Source organism: Mastomys coucha, unplaced genomic scaffold (assembly GCF_008632895.1).
Source record: "Mastomys coucha isolate ucsf_1 unplaced genomic scaffold, UCSF_Mcou_1 pScaffold13, whole genome shotgun sequence".
NCBI classification, from domain to species: domain Eukaryota; kingdom Metazoa; phylum Chordata; class Mammalia; order Rodentia; family Muridae; genus Mastomys; species Mastomys coucha.
Genome location: NW_022196895.1, coordinates 66,015,589 through 66,032,987, shown reverse-complemented (window position 1 = coordinate 66,032,987; position 17,399 = coordinate 66,015,589). Strand labels below are relative to the sequence as shown.

General features: G+C 39.5%; 1 protein-coding gene and 1 pseudogene across 1 annotated transcript in view; one reads left to right on the top strand and one right to left on the bottom strand.

Moving 5' to 3' along the window:
• Rab27b (RAB27B, member RAS oncogene family) overlaps positions 1–17,399 on the top strand; it is a 148,057-nt gene that overhangs the window by 65,728 nt on the left and 64,930 nt on the right. The window contains exon 3 of the mRNA XM_031365979.1: positions 5,977–6,135. The gene's annotated coding sequence lies outside the window, so the exon portion shown is untranslated. The remainder of the gene's footprint in view (positions 1–5,976; positions 6,136–17,399) is intronic.
• Positions 1,167–2,102, bottom strand: LOC116087490 (annotated as a pseudogene).

Here is a 17,399-nt window from a genome sequence, read left to right as displayed (position 1 = left end):
CTTTCTATGATGGTCTCCATTCGCTGTAGAGAAGCTTCTTTGAGGAGGGGTGAGAGCTACACTCATTGGAGGAAAAGGGATAAGATTTAGAATATCATTAGGAATTATGCTTACTTACCAAAGTGATGGAAGTAGATTCTCTTCTAAGATCCATAACTCCACAGGCCCCAGGAAGCTTGCTAAGTCTCTAGTACCAGGCAGGGCTTCCCTCCTATTGAGTGGTCCTTACGTCCTACTAGACAGATGCTGGCTACCACCACCGCTTACTGCACCTTTAGATAATACCTTATCATGTTGGTCACTGTTTTGGTTCATAGGTGTTTACAGCAAGGTAGAACAATTAATTGCTTCCCTCCTTAGACAGCTTGCATAGTATTTTCAGTTACCATGGAAACCAGATAGCAGGCAGGAGGCTTTAAGGTCAGCTAGAAGGTGCTCTTTTAGATAAGCAATCAGGGTATGCTCCAGTGACAGGGAAGGAATGAGCTACGCAAAGCTCTGGGGAAGGTCTATCAAAGAAAGAAGGGGTGTGAACCTTGATCAGAGAAAGAAAATCAAGCAGAACATTGTGATCAGAAGAGAATGCAGGAGAAAGGACAGAAGGAAGGTCTCAGATATTATGTGAACAACTTGAGCCCCTTGGGTTTTTGTTTCCAACTGCATGAATGAGAGGTCTCTAGGAGTTTGTTTTTGTTTTCTGTTTTTGTCTTTGTTGTTTTGGTGGTTTTGTTTGTTTTGTTTTTTGGCTGTCGTTAAGAAGAAAATGAAAGGAGTTAAACTAGCAAGTAGATGACTGTCATAGCATGGCTAGAAATGAAGGAGATATGGTGTTCACCATGAGCAGCAGACACAAGAAGCACAGAACAGATCTAAGATGTATCTCAAGCTAACCATGCTACTGAAATAGCTGGAGAGCTAAACAAGAAAAATCAGTCAAGACTGATTTCTTAGCTTCAGTATTAAATCATTGGGTGAATGAAACTATTCAGAGAGATGGTCATATATTTAATTATGACAGTGTTGGAGGTTCATTGAGTTATTGGGAAAACTCAATGTTAATTATTTGGTAAAAGAGCAAAAGGGAAAATTTATTTAATGACAAACATGATCCAAAAAAAAGAGCAGAGGCAAGGTGCTGTGATCAGAGGGTGAGGAGGCCTCTTGGACTACAAAGAGATCTCACAGAGGACAACACACTGGCTTGGGGTATGGGAATATCCACAGCCATCCAGTGTTTTCCAGATAAGCAGTTCATAATTGATACAATCATCATTGTCCTCATGCCGTGCTAGCAGCACCTTAACCTCTTTCTTCCCACCTAACATAGCAGTGACACCATGGGTCTCAGTCCCCATGATGTAAACAACCCCTTCCTTGCCAACCACCCAAAGGCCTTTAACACATTCTTCATTAAATTCCCTGGTCTTTGTTCTTGGCCACAGTCTGAAATATGGGTAGGAAGTGCTCAAAAGTCTAGCACATCTACATTCAACTCATCATTCTTGGAGTTCCCTGTAGGCTTAAGTTTTTAAAACCTACTTTTAATAGGGGTTCTCAAACCCCTCAGCCCCCTTCCCCTTCTAGCCCACTGTTCAAAGGTAGGGGAGAAAAGATGGCAAATAGGACAAGGGGATGTGAACCTCTTTAGAAGCAGTTCTTTGAGGGCTATCCCAATCTCTATCAAGATACCAGCAATCTAGTTCAACAGTGTTAGGATACCAAACACAAATCAGTAGTGGTGGCACAATCCAGCAGAAACAGCCAGGCCTCTGATGAATCAGCATGAGTCAGCAGGAACGATCAAAACCAGCTGGGAAGCCAGCACAAGTTCTCTCTGCTCTGCCTCTGTCAACAAAGTGAAGATCAATGAAGATGTGAGACCCCAAGGAAGCAGTGCAAGGCTAGCTTTGCAAGTGTGATGTCATTGTCCATTGAATCCTATTTATATTCTTTCCAAACATCACATGTCCTCCCATAGGTCTTGGCTCAGGAAAATACCATCATGTGAGTCTGTATCACATGACATATCCACAAACTTCCACATCAATTCTCTAGAACCCTGAGTACCTAAGCATTGTAGGGTTCTGGCCCAGGGCCCTCATCTCATCCTCACTTTCATGCTATAGGATTTAGTCAAGAAACCTGAAAAAGTCTTTAATTCTGAAGTTGGGCCCTTGGTAAGTCACACATGTTGACTTCTCATATCTTTGGGACAGTTTCTGCAGTAATCAGGAAAGGAATTCTGGTTCTAAAATTTAGAAGAGCTTTGGATCTTTGGAAGTGATAGTATTAAACAGTCATGAAGGACTGATGTACCAGTCATGATAAAGGGGAAGATGAATGTCTTAGATTCCTTTCTGGTTGCTGATTTCTGTGACAAAAATGCTCTGAAAAAAGCAACTAAAGGGAGAAAGGGCTGTATTAATCTCACAGGCGCAAGTTATAGTCAATCTTGACAGGTATGGTTTTATCATGGCAATGTAATTATCAGACCAAAGGGAGCTAGTCACATTAAATTCTATGAGAAGTGAGCAATGAGTATGTATATGCTATTGCTCAGTTTGCTTTAGAATGACTAAACAGTCCAGGATCCCATACCTAGGGAGCGATACTACCCATAGTAGGTAGGTATCCCCATCTTGATTAATATAATCAAGATAACCCCCTATAGATATGCTAATAGGCTTATGTCCCATGTGGTTTTCGATCTTGTCAAGTTGACAACTTACACGAACCCGTCACAGCAAGCAATCAGTCCTAATTATATCACCTTCTTCTAACTCAGGATCCCCTGAGCTGTTCCTACTTAAAATGAGCTCAGCACCACGGATGGCCTGGGGGCCTGTTTAGAAATGGAGAAACAAGGATCTCACCATTGCCTAATTGAATCAGAATCTGTACTTTAACAAGACTCCCCACGAGATTCCGATGTCAGTTACAGTAGACGGTAAGAAGGGAGTCACTCAATCACAAAGAAACATCAGATAAAGTCAAACTGAGAGACAAATGACAGGGTAAGAAGGGAAAGTCTCCAAGACTGTCAAGATTGTAAGAGCCAAGGGAGGAATGGAGATTAGTTCATTAAAGTAAAATACGAGGCATATTAACTAAGTGCCACTCTTCATCCTATGTAGGAAGTGGTTCTTACCATACTAAAAGATAGTATTGGAATACCTGGTCAAACATGAATGGATCCCTGGATGAAGGATAGATGGGAGACTTTTATTAAATGCATGTTTGAAGGGTCATAGGCAAATAGTTTTATTCTTTGTTCAGTTTTTTTCTGTTATTTGCTGTGAACAAACTGAAAGGAGAGGGAGGCAAGAGTCTCTTCTAGGTAGCCAAATGCATGATGAGCCTCCTGCAGCTTCAGCTAGCAGAGAATCATCCATGTAGGATCTGTAGGCACTCTCCACAAGCCCTCTTCAAATGCTGCTGTAGATGGCATCCCAGGCAAGGAAAGGGAGCGTCCCACGTCAGAGAGATAACCAGAGAAACCTCACAGGTAGGATTCTCATCGGTATTTAGTTCCAGAAAAGCCAGAAATACTGTGGAAATATTTATAACTCCTAGCAATAAATTTTACAATCTATTTGGTTTGAATTAATGATTGCTTAATATTAGAGATTTTATAGTTGCCTTTTCTTTGCTTAAATAATGTATTCCATTATATTTAAGGTTGACACACTTAGTGACCTTAAGGACTTGCTTCATGGACTGTACACTCCATGCCTGTAGTCTCAGAGGGTATGGCAGGCAGACTGAAGGTAAAGGCCAGCCTTGGCTATTGAGTACTTTTAAGGCCAACTGAGGCAACTAAATAAGACTCTGACAAAGTCTTCATATAACACAGCGGTAGTAGAATAGGTACTTTTCTCACTGCTGAAAGTGAAAATGATATAAACTTGTGCGTGTGAATGTCTGTGTCCGTGTGTGTGTGTGTGTGTGTGTGTGTGTGTGTGTGCGCGTACATATAAACTTTAAATGTTTAGATTTTATTCATTGCTGCTTCACACTCTGCATTTGTCATCATCTAGAGGGGTTCAGGCATATTGTGGTAGCAAGTGATCCTGTGTCTAAGCTGTTTCTTTTACACTTAGGCAGATCCAGCCAGATCCTAAAGAAAGCTCACACACACACACACACACACACACACACACACACACACACACACCCCATTGCAGGCTGGCATTTCCTGGTCCTCAGCTTCTCCAGGTCATCCCACTCCTCTACAACCACTGCATACTACATCACAATGCCTGCTATAAGCAATCTAAGGGAGCAAGGGCTTATTTTGGCTTATGGCTTAAAGTGCACTGATGCAGCTGCATCTGTTATGGCATTGAGAGCGGGCAGGATGATAGGTGTAAACCTCAACAGATCAGGAGGCAGAGAAAGCTCAGCTGTAAGTGGAATCTGTAACATTCCAACTCCACTCTTATGCTCCTATCTGCCAGCTCAACCCCATATGCAAAGATTCTACAACTTTCCCAAAGAATGCCATCAGCTGAGGACTAACTGTTCCACTGCATGAGCTTTGAGGGGACCTTTTCTATTTAAGTCATATCAACCACTAAAATGGAGTATGTACCACCCAAATAAGTGGAAATTTTCTCATGAAAATATTTTATATTGTGTCTGCCCCATGATCAGCCAATCTAATTCCTCTGTTAATCAGCACTTGAGAGACAAAGAAGGTTTCAACTTTATACAGGAGCAAAGATGTTAGAGAACATAGCAATGTTTGCCACTTGTGGATAAAAATCATGCCATGTACTGATAAATTCAAATACTAATGGATAGGTTTAAAATTAGCTAGTGGCTGGCCATGTCATTTTTTTTTTATTGACCAAAACATCAATTTAATATTTTTAAAATTCAAAATATAAAGTGACTGTTGTGTCTATAAGGCACATACACGCTCCAAAGCTTCTGGTTTAAGATGATGCACACATTTCAATACACCATTTCACTAAAGTAGTGGAAGTGATAGGAATCAGTTGAAGCAACAGAAAAACACAGAACATAGTCAATAAATATCTGTCCGTGCTCAAAAGGGAGCATAATTATTTAATAGAAGGAAACTGAGCATACAGCTACAGCACGTGATAAACATCCCACCTATCAAGCGGCTTCGTAGAATTACCGTTATTAACTCACTTTTGTGTGTAGTTTGCTTTCCAGCTTCTATCAACCATGTGGTAATGGTTTCTATAACTATTCAGGAAGCATTTAGCTCCTTCTTATCACACTTCCCATCCTTTTGCTGTTGTTGATGGATCTGCTGTGACCCATGCTATAGATGAGCATCAAATCACACACTACTGAGCCTTAGCCTCAAGAGCCATTGTCTGTTGACTCAGTTTATCTGTTGCTTCTGGAACCCACCATTAGAAATTGTACAAAAATGCTCTTGGTCCTGTAGCTTAGGCCCCAGGAAAAAGAGTTGTGGAGCAGATCATGTGCCTCAGAGAGAACCTGGACCCAGGAAAACAAAAGGCACACAGTACAGACTTTAACTCAACTTGAACCTGAAGCCCAGAATTAAAAACCCAGTCCCCACCACCAAGAATCAGTCAATCACAGACTGCTGAGCAAGAGGGTAGATCCTGGGTGGAACGTGGAGTTTGGGGGTGACTTATAGAACAATATTTCAGGCAGGTTTAGCTAATGCATTAGTCAAGGACAAGGATTTGGAAGCAAGCCTGGTTGTAACTACTTCAGTTAAGTACATGCAAGTGATTATAAATTAATTATTCACGTCATCATTTAAAAATCAAGCAAAGTTTTACTGTCTAACATGTCGAGATTAATTTCTTGGAAAATGAACTGTCTTTAATTAATTGTCATGTGAAGAATATACCCATTCTATGTATTCTAGTGTTCTCGGTTGTGTTAGTTTTGTTATAGATAAGGATGTTATCTTGGCTAATTAATAAACTAAGCAATCATAATTGTAACCTTCCTCCTGTGCAGCTCTTCAGCATCGAACTAAGGTCAAGGTTTGAGAACAGTTGATTTGAATACCTTCCTGCAAATTTACCATGATGGAGGGAGTTTCCACATCAGGTCCCTGGAGAATCAGTGCCTAGAGTGCAGCTCCCACGGAGAGCACAGAGGAGGAGACAGGTTGAGGTAAATAAAAGTGGACGATGTCTTTAGGAGACTGATGTGTGCCTGTATTCTTCTGCTGACAGTTGTATTGAAGTATGAGTGGTGTGTAGTAAGCCACACATAATTAAAGTGTATAATGTGGTAGGTTGGCAGGGTATCTAGTCATGAAGCCATCATCCGAGTCAGGATGGTGAACATACCTGTCATCCCTAAAGGCATATCTTGATGGTTTCCAGTCCCTTGTGCATCTCATCCTCATTGTTAATAAAATTAATTTTCAGACTCCACTGTGGGCTTGATACTTATTATGCTCCTAGTGCATTTGACAAAAATTAATCCCCGAGAAGATGTGTTTCTTTTTTTAACACTTATTTTATGTATTTACATTTCCAATGTTCTCCACCTTCCCAGTTTCCCCTCTGAAAACTCCTTAGCCCAAATCCCCTGCTTCTATGTGGGTGCTTCCCCACCCAATCACCTACTCCCACCTCACTACCCCAGTATTCCCCTATGCTGGCGCATCAAGCCTTCACAGGATCAAAGCCTTCTCCTCCCATTGATGCCAGATAAGGCCATCCTCTGCTACATAACATTTAATGAAACTGGCTACTGACATGTGTTTAAGGTACATAATCGTTTTTTATGTATTCCTTAAAATTTATAAAATAAAAACTAAAAATAAGTATTATAAAAGTTGTTTGATATAAAACAACAATCAATTTAACAGTCTTACATAGACGCTCGTCTACAGCAATAGTGAAAATACATTTATCTCAATATAAATTTTAAATAACTCCAAACATATTAACTGTATATTTCAAAATAATACATCACTACTAGTATTTTATTAAATGAACAAAAATATATAAAGTCTTTTTGTTTGTTTGTTTGTTTGTTTGTTTGTTTTGTATTTAGTAGAGTTTAAAATCTTGGCTCTTACTGTGGTACAAGCCCCAAATAAGAACAATTTTTAGACATTGGATTTCATTGTAATAAGGCTGTACTTCAATGACCCTCACATCACCAAAGGATTTTACCTCCATCGTAGCTAAGCTGAGAGTTGATAGTTCTGTTGCACCAAGAAATGAATTGTAGGCACAATTTTTGGATACAGACTTCTTGCTATGGTCAGAGCTATTTGACTTGAGTGAGTGACTTTATTCTTAGCCCACAGAGAACAAGTTACATTCATTTAAGAAATGGTATATGTATTAAGATGGTCTATCCGTAAAGTCATTCACCAACTGTTTCAATGAACAATGATTCCGCTTGGAGGGTGGCACAGACATTAGGTGAAGGTAAGAATTTGGTTCATTAGCTGTGATAATTTGAAAAAGCATTCATCTCAGAGAAAGAGTAACTTCTAAAGTCCTCTTCTTCAAACTAGATACAAGAATTACAAACATCAAGCAAAGCATTCAGTCTCACTCTTTGTAGTTCTCTTACAAGCAACCTCTCTAGTTAATCGTCTATGTTTCTTTTGGGTATATAAATACTTTTGAAGTATATAAGCTGTTCTGAAAACCATAGTATAGTGTAAAAACATGAAATAAACAATACTACTAATAGAGAGGCTGAGATAGGAGAAGCATGATTTCAAGACCATTATGTGGTACACAGCAAGACACTGTCACAAGCAAACAAGCTGACAGTGTATATAGACTGTACAATATTGGACTTATTTCTCCAATTACCAAATTAGAGAGACCATTGGATGACAATAAACAAATTTCTAATTCCTCATATTATTGAATTTCAATCGATTAGGATACGTTGGTAATATTAATTTTCATATTAAGATATTAAGAAAAAGTAATTGTCACTTCCTGTTGTTCTTGTTGTAAGAGGTAGAATTAGGTTTGTGTGGATTTGTTGAAAGATTACTTTCTTGATTCTTCTAGGGTGTAGTTTTGCTCCTTAAGCTGATGTTGTCCATCTATTATCCTTTGTAGGGCTGGATTTGTGGAATGATATTGTGTGTGTGCTGCTTTAACCACCCGCTTTATAACCACATGTCAATGGGTGCGATCTGTAGCAAATGAGTGAAAGAGTACTTATTGAACCAAATCTTCTATTATTAGGATAATAAACATTCAACAGACAGGCAGATGGTAAATATTTTTGGCCTATGGATTATGTAGCAACTATTTTGTTAGAACTACACTCAACTTTTTCTCTATAGCAAGAATGAGCAAGAATCAAGCTTCTGATTTACAAACTGTATTTATTTAATAAAACTAATCTTTAAAAATATTTTTTATACATACTATGTATTGAACATTAAGATTATAAAATTTCTTATTTAACTCAGAGGACAAAAGTATAAATCTATAAGTGAAATTTGTGAGTAAACGTGCATGCATGTGTGTGTGTGCATAGCATCATTTTATTACTTAGAACATGATAACACTACTCTAGGCATACTAAACTTCAACAGTGATTTTATCTTACTTAACTACTCAATACCTTATATAGACTCTCCTACTCACTCTTTTCTTTTTTCTTTATTCCTAAAAAATAATTGTGCACTGGAGAGATGGCTCAGTTGGCAGAGGGTTTGTTGTGCAACATGAGCACACTGAGTTTATAGCTAACACCCAAGTAGTGAGCTGGCTCTGGTGGTTTGCAAACATATGCACACACACATACACACACACACACACACACACAAACACACCTACATACATATATAAACATACACATGCACACACATAAGAACTCATATACACTGGGCATGGTGACATATGCCTTTAGGACCAGCACTCAGAGACAGAGGCAGGTGGATTTCTATGAGTTCAAGGCCAGCCTGGTGAATTCCAGGATAGCCAGGGCTATTTATTAAGACTGTCTTACAAACAAACAAACAAACAAACAACCCACACACATATACACACACATACACACATTTTTTTCTCACATATATATGCACAAATATTCTTAAAGAACTAACTGGATACACTTATTTGGTAAAGTTACACAAATCCCTCTCACCAAAGTTATGAAAAAGATAATGCTTGCTGGGCATATAATGAAATATAACTTCCCAACATAGGAGCAGTGTTAACAATAATCAAAAGACAATATTAGCATCTAAAACCAAGGGCATCTTTTTAGGAGACTACGGTGATATTTACCTTGAATAACCACTTTTAAATCCGTGACTATACCCTTCAGAGAGTTTATATTGGAAGATACTGAAGTTGATAAAGTTTGAATGTTTAAATATGTGTGAGGTTTTTTTTTTTTTCTGAGTTAAGATTTATTTTATTATTGTGCTGTGTGTGTAAACTTACACCAAGTGTGTAAAGTCGCCCTCTGAGGTTAGAAGAAGGCCTAAGATCCCATACAGTTGGAGGTGCAGTGGTTGCGAGCCAATCAGCATGGGTGAGACTCTAGCTTGGGTCCTCTGGGAAAGTGGGACATGCTCTGAACACTGAGCTCCAGGCCCAAGGTTTTCTTTAGTCACCTCCCTCTCACATCTCCCATCCCACATAAGGCCTTTGTAGACATTTTTTTCTCCAATTTCATTTTCGTATCACAGCTTTACTGTCTAGTTCTTTCTATACTACATTATTACTTCTGGTTTCTGGAGAAGCTGGGTAAGATCATTACGTTTTTACATTTCACTTTCAGGAAGGAATCTTGCCCCCAGAGGCAATATTACTCAGATATGTGTGGATTACACCCACTTCAGATTTTTTTATCCCCCTAGGGACTACACTAATGCCAACAGAAATTTAGAAATAACATCACTTTGTTGAGGGAACAACTTAAACCTCTGTGGAGAATAATACAGTGGTTTAAACATGAGCAGAAATAAGGTGTTCTATAAAGTCAGACTTGATATGCATCAATTCCATGATACGGCACCAGCTTCCCTACACCATCTCCTTTGTACTATGTGGGTGCTGTTCTGGCCACTGCCTGAGCAACCTTGGGGTGACTTATTTTCATGTCTTGCCTCAGAATATAACCGCCTAAGTTCCTTACTCTGGCATCACTTCTTTGATTAAGTCAAAGTTCATGAGCACCAGTTTGCCAAAAGCTTATTTCCTATTGAACTCCTTGCTTGATTGTCCTCCATTATTTATTAACATCATTTCTCAGAGCTGAAGGCAATTTGCAAAACAGCCCGAGGCACTCCCCATAAGTATTTACCATAAGGACATTCCTTTAGTCATAATTCAGGGCAAGCGCAAAGCCTCATTCTGAATATGAAAGAAATTTCCCTTTGGTCCTAATCCTGTGAATGAATTAAGGTTTCGCGTGAGCAACACATTAGCTTGTCTTCCCCTGACACAGTGAATGCATCATGTCTTGTATGGTTAACTGTGGCTGTTAAAGCAGGCATTCTCTCTACTAACCCAGCCTCCTATTCAACTTCTCCTTCATCCCTTTCCTTCCTCGTCTCATTTGAATATTATTTTGTTGTTATCTTGCATTTTAAGATGAAAGAGAAAAAGAAACATACAAGTGCATGCAAACCATGAAGCTGGATGAATGGCACACAAGAAGCACACATATGAGGCAACAAAGCATCCTTAGAAAGCCTGGGGATACTTGTCAGTCACAGTCTAAATAACAGCAGGATGACCACTGTCTCGATTTGTAATGATATGGGTTAGATCTGCTGACTCTAACATTCTTTTTTTCTTTTTTTTATTAGATATTTTTTTTTATTTGCATTTCAAATGTTATTCCACTCCTGGTTTCTCCTCCTGCCCCCCCCCAAAACCCTGTTCCCTCCCCTCGTCCCCTGCTCTCCAACCCACCCTCTTCTGCTTCCTGGCCCTGGCATTCCCTTACACTGGGGCATAGAACCTTCACAGGCTCAAGGGCCTCGCCTCCCATTGATGACCAACTAGGCCATCCTCTGTTATATATACATCTGGAGCCATGAGTCCCACCATGTATACTCTTTGGTTGGTGGTTTAGTGCCTGGGATCTCAGGGGCTACTGGTTAGTTCATATTGTTGTTTCTCCTATGGGGCTGCAAACCCCTCTAACATTCTTAAGTATGAAACCCTACAGAATATATTATCTTGCTAGAATTGAGTTAGTCAGAATTATGCCAGTGTAATTCACTAATTTCGTTGCAGTCAGAGTTTATTCTTGCTGCTGAGTAAAATTCTGTTTTGTGAATATACATTATTTTTAATTGTATTCTTAATGGATATGAGGAGAACTTTTAAATTTGTGGCTAAGAGGCAGATGTCATAAATGACTTCTGGGAAACATATTGCAAAGTTCTAGATATGAGACGTATGCATTTAAAACAGGGTCCATCCAGTTGGGTACAGTTTTCTAAAATATTCAAATCTGTTTACACCACTGCTACCAAGAAATGGCTATTTTTCTTGTTCTGTATCCTTATCAACCCCTGGCTATACCCACACGGACATGCGCATAGGTGTTTTCCTTTTCATTTTCTGATAACTGCTGACTGTGGTCACTGTTCTCCACTGTCTGGGTCTTTGTTTTGTTCTGTTTGTTTGTTTTTCCTGTTCTGTGAGGATCCCACTCTGTTATTCATTATAATTATCCAGCCTAATTTTTATACTATTTTACTACTACAGAAAAAAAATAATGTTTTTCTATAATAAAATGCCCTCCCCCCCCTCTTTCTAATAAAAGAGAAAACTTAAAAGTAAAAGCAGATGCCAAATGCCAAGTTTACCATAAACCAAACCCTTTTGGACAGAGGAGTTCTGCGTTCACTGCTAAGAAACGATGGCTGAGACTCAGAGGGCCAAGCTTTAGTGTCACCAATCACACCATTTTCATCCAGGAATGCTATACAATCTGTCCTGAGCCCAAGATGAATGTAAATTCTCAGAGGTGACTTGTGCTGAACAAGCTTTAAATAGTCATTGAAGAGCCAATCTTAAAACGCTTATGAATAACCTCTCTAAATCATTTAAAACAAGAAGCCTTACATGAAAAATGCAAAAAAGAAAAAAGCAGCCTGCTCACGTCCAGTGCCCCATGGAATGAGACATTCCGCACAGAGAAGTTTACTAAGTTTACTAAGAAGTTTACTAATATGGTACAAATTTGTGAATGTCTAAACACCGTACCGCTTACTAAAACAAAATTCACCACGGATGGTGGTGCATGCCCATAGACTTAGTGTTTAGGAGGGGGCAGTCCTGAGTAAGTCTGGCTATGGGGACAGCCTCTCTAAAGAATGACTCCCACTGAAGAGAAATGCTGTCATCATGGAAATATTCACCAAAACTTAATTCAGCTCTTAAAATTCTATATAGATGAAAAAAAATCATAATGAGCTACTCAGAGTACAAATAGGATATCTCCTCTGTTGCAGATAGATATGATTATAATCTTAGCCAATGAGACAAAAATGTAAAGCTAAATTTTCAAGGATAAGTTATTGAAATGTTTGGCTGCTGTGATGTTGTCATTAGCATTAATTCACCAGATAGATCAAGGTGTCCATAAAAAGTCTCAAATTTTGTTTAAATGCTTGTGTGTTACAACTGAGACCCAGCCTGTTTGTGGTTTTCAACTGGTAGATTGACTACAGTTTAGTTGTGCGTAATACGGTACAAATTTGTGAACGTCTATGTTCCCTACCTCTCTACTGGAAGGTGTGGTCACAGCTTGTCTGGAGTTATGGAGAGTGAGGTGTGGTGACTGATCCAGCTGTGCTGCCCAGGTCATTAGAGGTCACTAGGAAGCTAGAAATGCTCTCTAGAGACCAAGTCGAGAGTAAAGAACCTGCCTCAAATCATACAAGTCACAATCGTGGGGTCAAGGGTTAATTGAACTCTTTCCAGCATTTCAAAAGCTTTTATTTGAGCATTTTAAATTCAGTAAATATATGCTCGTACCAAAAATGAGTGAGGGATTATCTTAGACGGGGCTATACTTTAAATATTAAAAGCTTATTGATCATTATTAAGAACAGAATAGGTTTAGCAAATATTTTGTATTTTTATTTCTAACTCTAAAATGAAAGTTTTAAGGAAAACTTCATCTTGACAATGGTAGTCTCATGAAAAAGTCAAAAACACAAAACTTGTCAGTATGTGTGTGCATGTGTTTGTCCATATGTGTGTTGATGCTGTTCATAAAGGGGTTTGAGGCTGGTCCTGAACTTGAACAGCCTTCCTCCAGCCTCATTCCCGAGTGCTAGGATCACAGTGTGCACATGCCACCATGCCTGACTGTTTTAGTAAGACATCTGCAGGTAGTTGAAGAAAGTTGATTCCAAACAGTGATAATAGCTGAGAACAGAATGGCTGGGGGGAAGCAGCTGAGAACAGAATGGCTGGCGGCAAGCAAGTACTGTTTCTGACTGTTACAAACCTACTTTTGTCACTAGTGACAGGGGACAACATTGTGCATCCAAGAAGAGCCGAGGCTTTTTGTCATACCTTCTATCACATCAGACTGTAGGAGAAGGAGCTGCTAATGCATTAACTTAACTGAGCCATTGCATCCTAAGAAGTACCATGAAGGCTTCAAAGCCCCTTTTTCTGATTTCCATGCAGAAAATGCACACATTGAAAGAATCTCCTTTCTTTGCTCCAGACAGCTGATGGTCAATCACTTTCCCAAGAGTCTGATATGTATCACTTTGACTCATTTCCACAAAGGTGTATTTTCAATATTTAATGTCCCAGCTAAAGTCAGGTTTACTACCACAAAACACAGGCTAGATAACCACTTACACATACAACTATCAAATGTGTCATTATGCAAGCTGATGTGGGACTCTAATTTGTATGCAGAGTATTGTCATAGTGACTGTCCTAGTTAGGGCTACTATTGCTGTAATGGAGCGCCATGACCAAAAGCAAGCTAGAGAGGAAAGGGTTTATTCAGCAGCCACTTCTACGTCATAGTCCATCACTGCAAGGCATGTCAGGAACTCAAGCAGTGCCTGAGCAGCTCCTGGAGCCGGAGCTGATGCCTTGCTCAGCCTGCTTTCTTACAGAACCCAGGACCACCAGCCTAGGGTTGGGCCCTCTTCCATCAATCCCTGATAAGAAAATGCTCTACAGTCTTGCAAATAGACCAAACTATGGAGACATTTTCTTAACTGAGGCTTCCTCCTCTCAAATGACATTGGCTTGTGTCAAGTTGACATAAACCTAGCAAACAGAGTGACATAAAATAAGCCATATTTTCCTATATCCTTAACTCTTTTTAAATATAATTTTCTTCTGTTTACAAATTTATTGCCATGGTTATTGAAATGACTAAAAAAAAATTTTCTTGTAATTGTGTTCATGGTTAAAGATGTCAGAGAGCACTTAGACTGGGACTTCTCAGGAATCAGAGTTTTCTGAGATTAAAATTGCATGCAAACATTCTACACTAAACAGAGCCTTCTCTGCAGTATTTTCCTTTAACATAGGGAAAAAGAATCCAACATAAATTACAATAAGCTCCAAATTAGGTTTCCTCATTTTCACATTCTAAGAAAGTGAGGCAAAATGAGATTAGAAGATACCATAAGGTCAGAGCCCATGGCTCAGATTCAATTGTAACTGTGTGTCCAGTGTGGAAAACATGGCTAAAATAGTTTCCTGACCTTCACAGTCGGGTCACCCTACTATCTAGGTTCTAAGTAGGTATACGTCTATAAGTTGCATCCTTGGCAGTAGGTAGGACAATCACCAGGACCTGGGAGTCCAGTCTTGTGACTAGTTAGTCATGCTCTGCAGTTTCCTTCAGCTGGGGAGGAGTTGATTTTTATTTGTGATTAGGCAGACTCCAGATGAACTAGCAATCAGCAGAAGGTGGAGGCACACCCTTCTGCCTGCCCAGCAAACCCTACCTTCCCTGTCATTCACTGCAGGATTGGAGTGATCTGCAAACCTTGAAGTTCAATTGTGTGGAGTCTAATCCAGAAGAACCTGTGAAGAGGATTTTAAAGGCTCGGAGTCAGCATTAAGACCGTAAAGTCTGTAGCTCATACCACAAAAGGCATGAGAAAAGAAATCTAATACATTTGTCATTTAAATCTGTCTGCCTATCCATTCATCCATCCGTCATCCATCCATCCATCTATTCATGTACCTACCTACCTACCTACCTACCCGTCTACCTGTCCACCTACCTGTCTACCTACTTACCTACCTATTCTTGAACTGAGGACTGTACCACACATGTATGATCTCATTACCAGAGAGGTGGAGGTAGGAGGATTAGGATTTCAAATTGTATTTGTCTGAAGGTAAGCTAAAATAAGAAGACATAAAAGTGCCGGGTGGTGGTGGCACACATCTTTAATCCCAACACTTGGGAGGCAGAGGCAGGAGGATTTCTGAGTTCGAGGCCAGCCTGGTCTACAGAGTGAGTTCACAAAAGTGAGAATAGGACTTGGCAGAGTGAGGAGGAGGGTAAGAGGGAATAAGGGGAAGAGAAGAGTCAAAGTGAGTTACATATTAGACACTGACAATACATTCAGTAAAAGTGAATTAAGGAAAGAAAATTCTTTAAGGGGAATGGAGAGCAGCCTTAGCAGTTAAGAAGAGCACCTCCCACTTGGAGTAGCTAACCACACCCTGTAATTCAAGCTCCCTTTGCACACACACACAAATGCACATACACACACACACACACACACAAACGCACACACACACACTTATCGGGTGGGAGCTCTCTTTAAAAAAAATGGAAGAGAAAAGGAAGGAAATGCTGTTAAACCAGCCACAAATTGTCCTGCCAATCATGGGCTCTACTCCACAGGTAAATATGTGATTCACTTCATGTTTTATGGTTCTGCTTCATATTTCTAAATGGTTTGTTAGCCTAGTAATTATTATTCAGGCATCTTACACAACACTCACTAACTTTATGTGATCATAATTGAGGACGCTCTTAGCTTTCTTACACATATGCATTCCCAGTATCTCCCTCACCCCAGCTTCCACATGCAGTTTTAGTGCAGTTTGGTTTGTGTGTGTGTGTGTGTGTGTGTGTGTGTGTGTGTGTGTGTGTGTGAATATTATACTGATTATATTCACACCAGAATGAAGCAGTATTCTATCACATATTTCCTTTCTCATACTACTTTGTTTTGTTCTTCCTGGAGTTTTTAATATACCTTTAAATGCTATGTAGCACTGTATACAACATACTCAGTTACTCAAAACTGCTTTCAAATTGTGTCAGTCAGAGCAGTCTAATTGCTGTAACAGCCTATACAATCTCAATATCATCATATAAGATTTCTTCTTTTTCATGTCATAGTTTAGAAATAGTGGCTAGGATTATGGCCTTTGGGGGTCATAACTTTTCTTCCTCTAGAAACTTTCCCATAGTGTAGGGTTTCAATGTGCTTCCTTCTTTCTGTATCTGAATGCTATTGGGGGCAGGGGGAAGTATGTGTAGGAAGAAAATGGGTTTTCTTGGGATCCATGTTATGGATGTAGCCTAGCATTGATACCAACATTCCTGCCACAGACCCTTGCCTGGAATGCTATTGAGTGTGTTTTAACATGCAGGGAGCAGAGATGGAAATCTAGGGGGATGTTCCAGAGAGCAGAGGTGATCTAGGGAGCACCGTGGGTTCATTGCCTGGTGTATAGATGCTACCATCTTTCTTTTGATTGGAGATGGACCTACTGCAAGCCTTCCTCCTGCATGTCCCCTGGCCTGCTTCCTGAAACCTCTTCAGGAGAGCTCTAATTTCTCTCTCCTGTTAGGTGTGAGTATTCCATGTTTCATCTCTTCCTCGTTCTTGATTTATCGGCTTGTTTCAGGAAGGCTATTTTTCAAGTTCTATATAGAAGAATAAATAGTTTGAAGGGCTTGAAAGTGTGGAAATGCTAACAATTATTGCCTATTAATAATGGCTAATAATATCTAATACATGGCCAACAGTGAATTTGTACCTACAATTCTAAATTCAAAGTAAACTCATTTTAAGATATAAAAACCTGCTGGGCAGTGGTGGCACACGCCTGTAATCCCAGCACTTGGGAGGCAGAGGAAGGTGGATTTCTGAGTTAGAGGCCAGCTTGGTCTACAGAGTGAGTTCCAGGACAGCCAGGGCTAAACAGAGAAACCCTGTCTCAAAAAACCAAAAGATGTAAAAACCTTCAAAGAAACACGCAGATTTTCTATTAATCTTGTGAAATTCAGCACAGTTTTTTTTTCCCTATGTAAATGACTTGCCTTGTGGCTCTGGAAGACATTTTAAATATTAGTGGATTACTATTATCTCAGAATGGTCCATATTTAATTAATGAGAAAATTTAAAGAAAAACCTTTGATCTCATATGTTCATAGTCTTTACTTGTGGAGTTCTT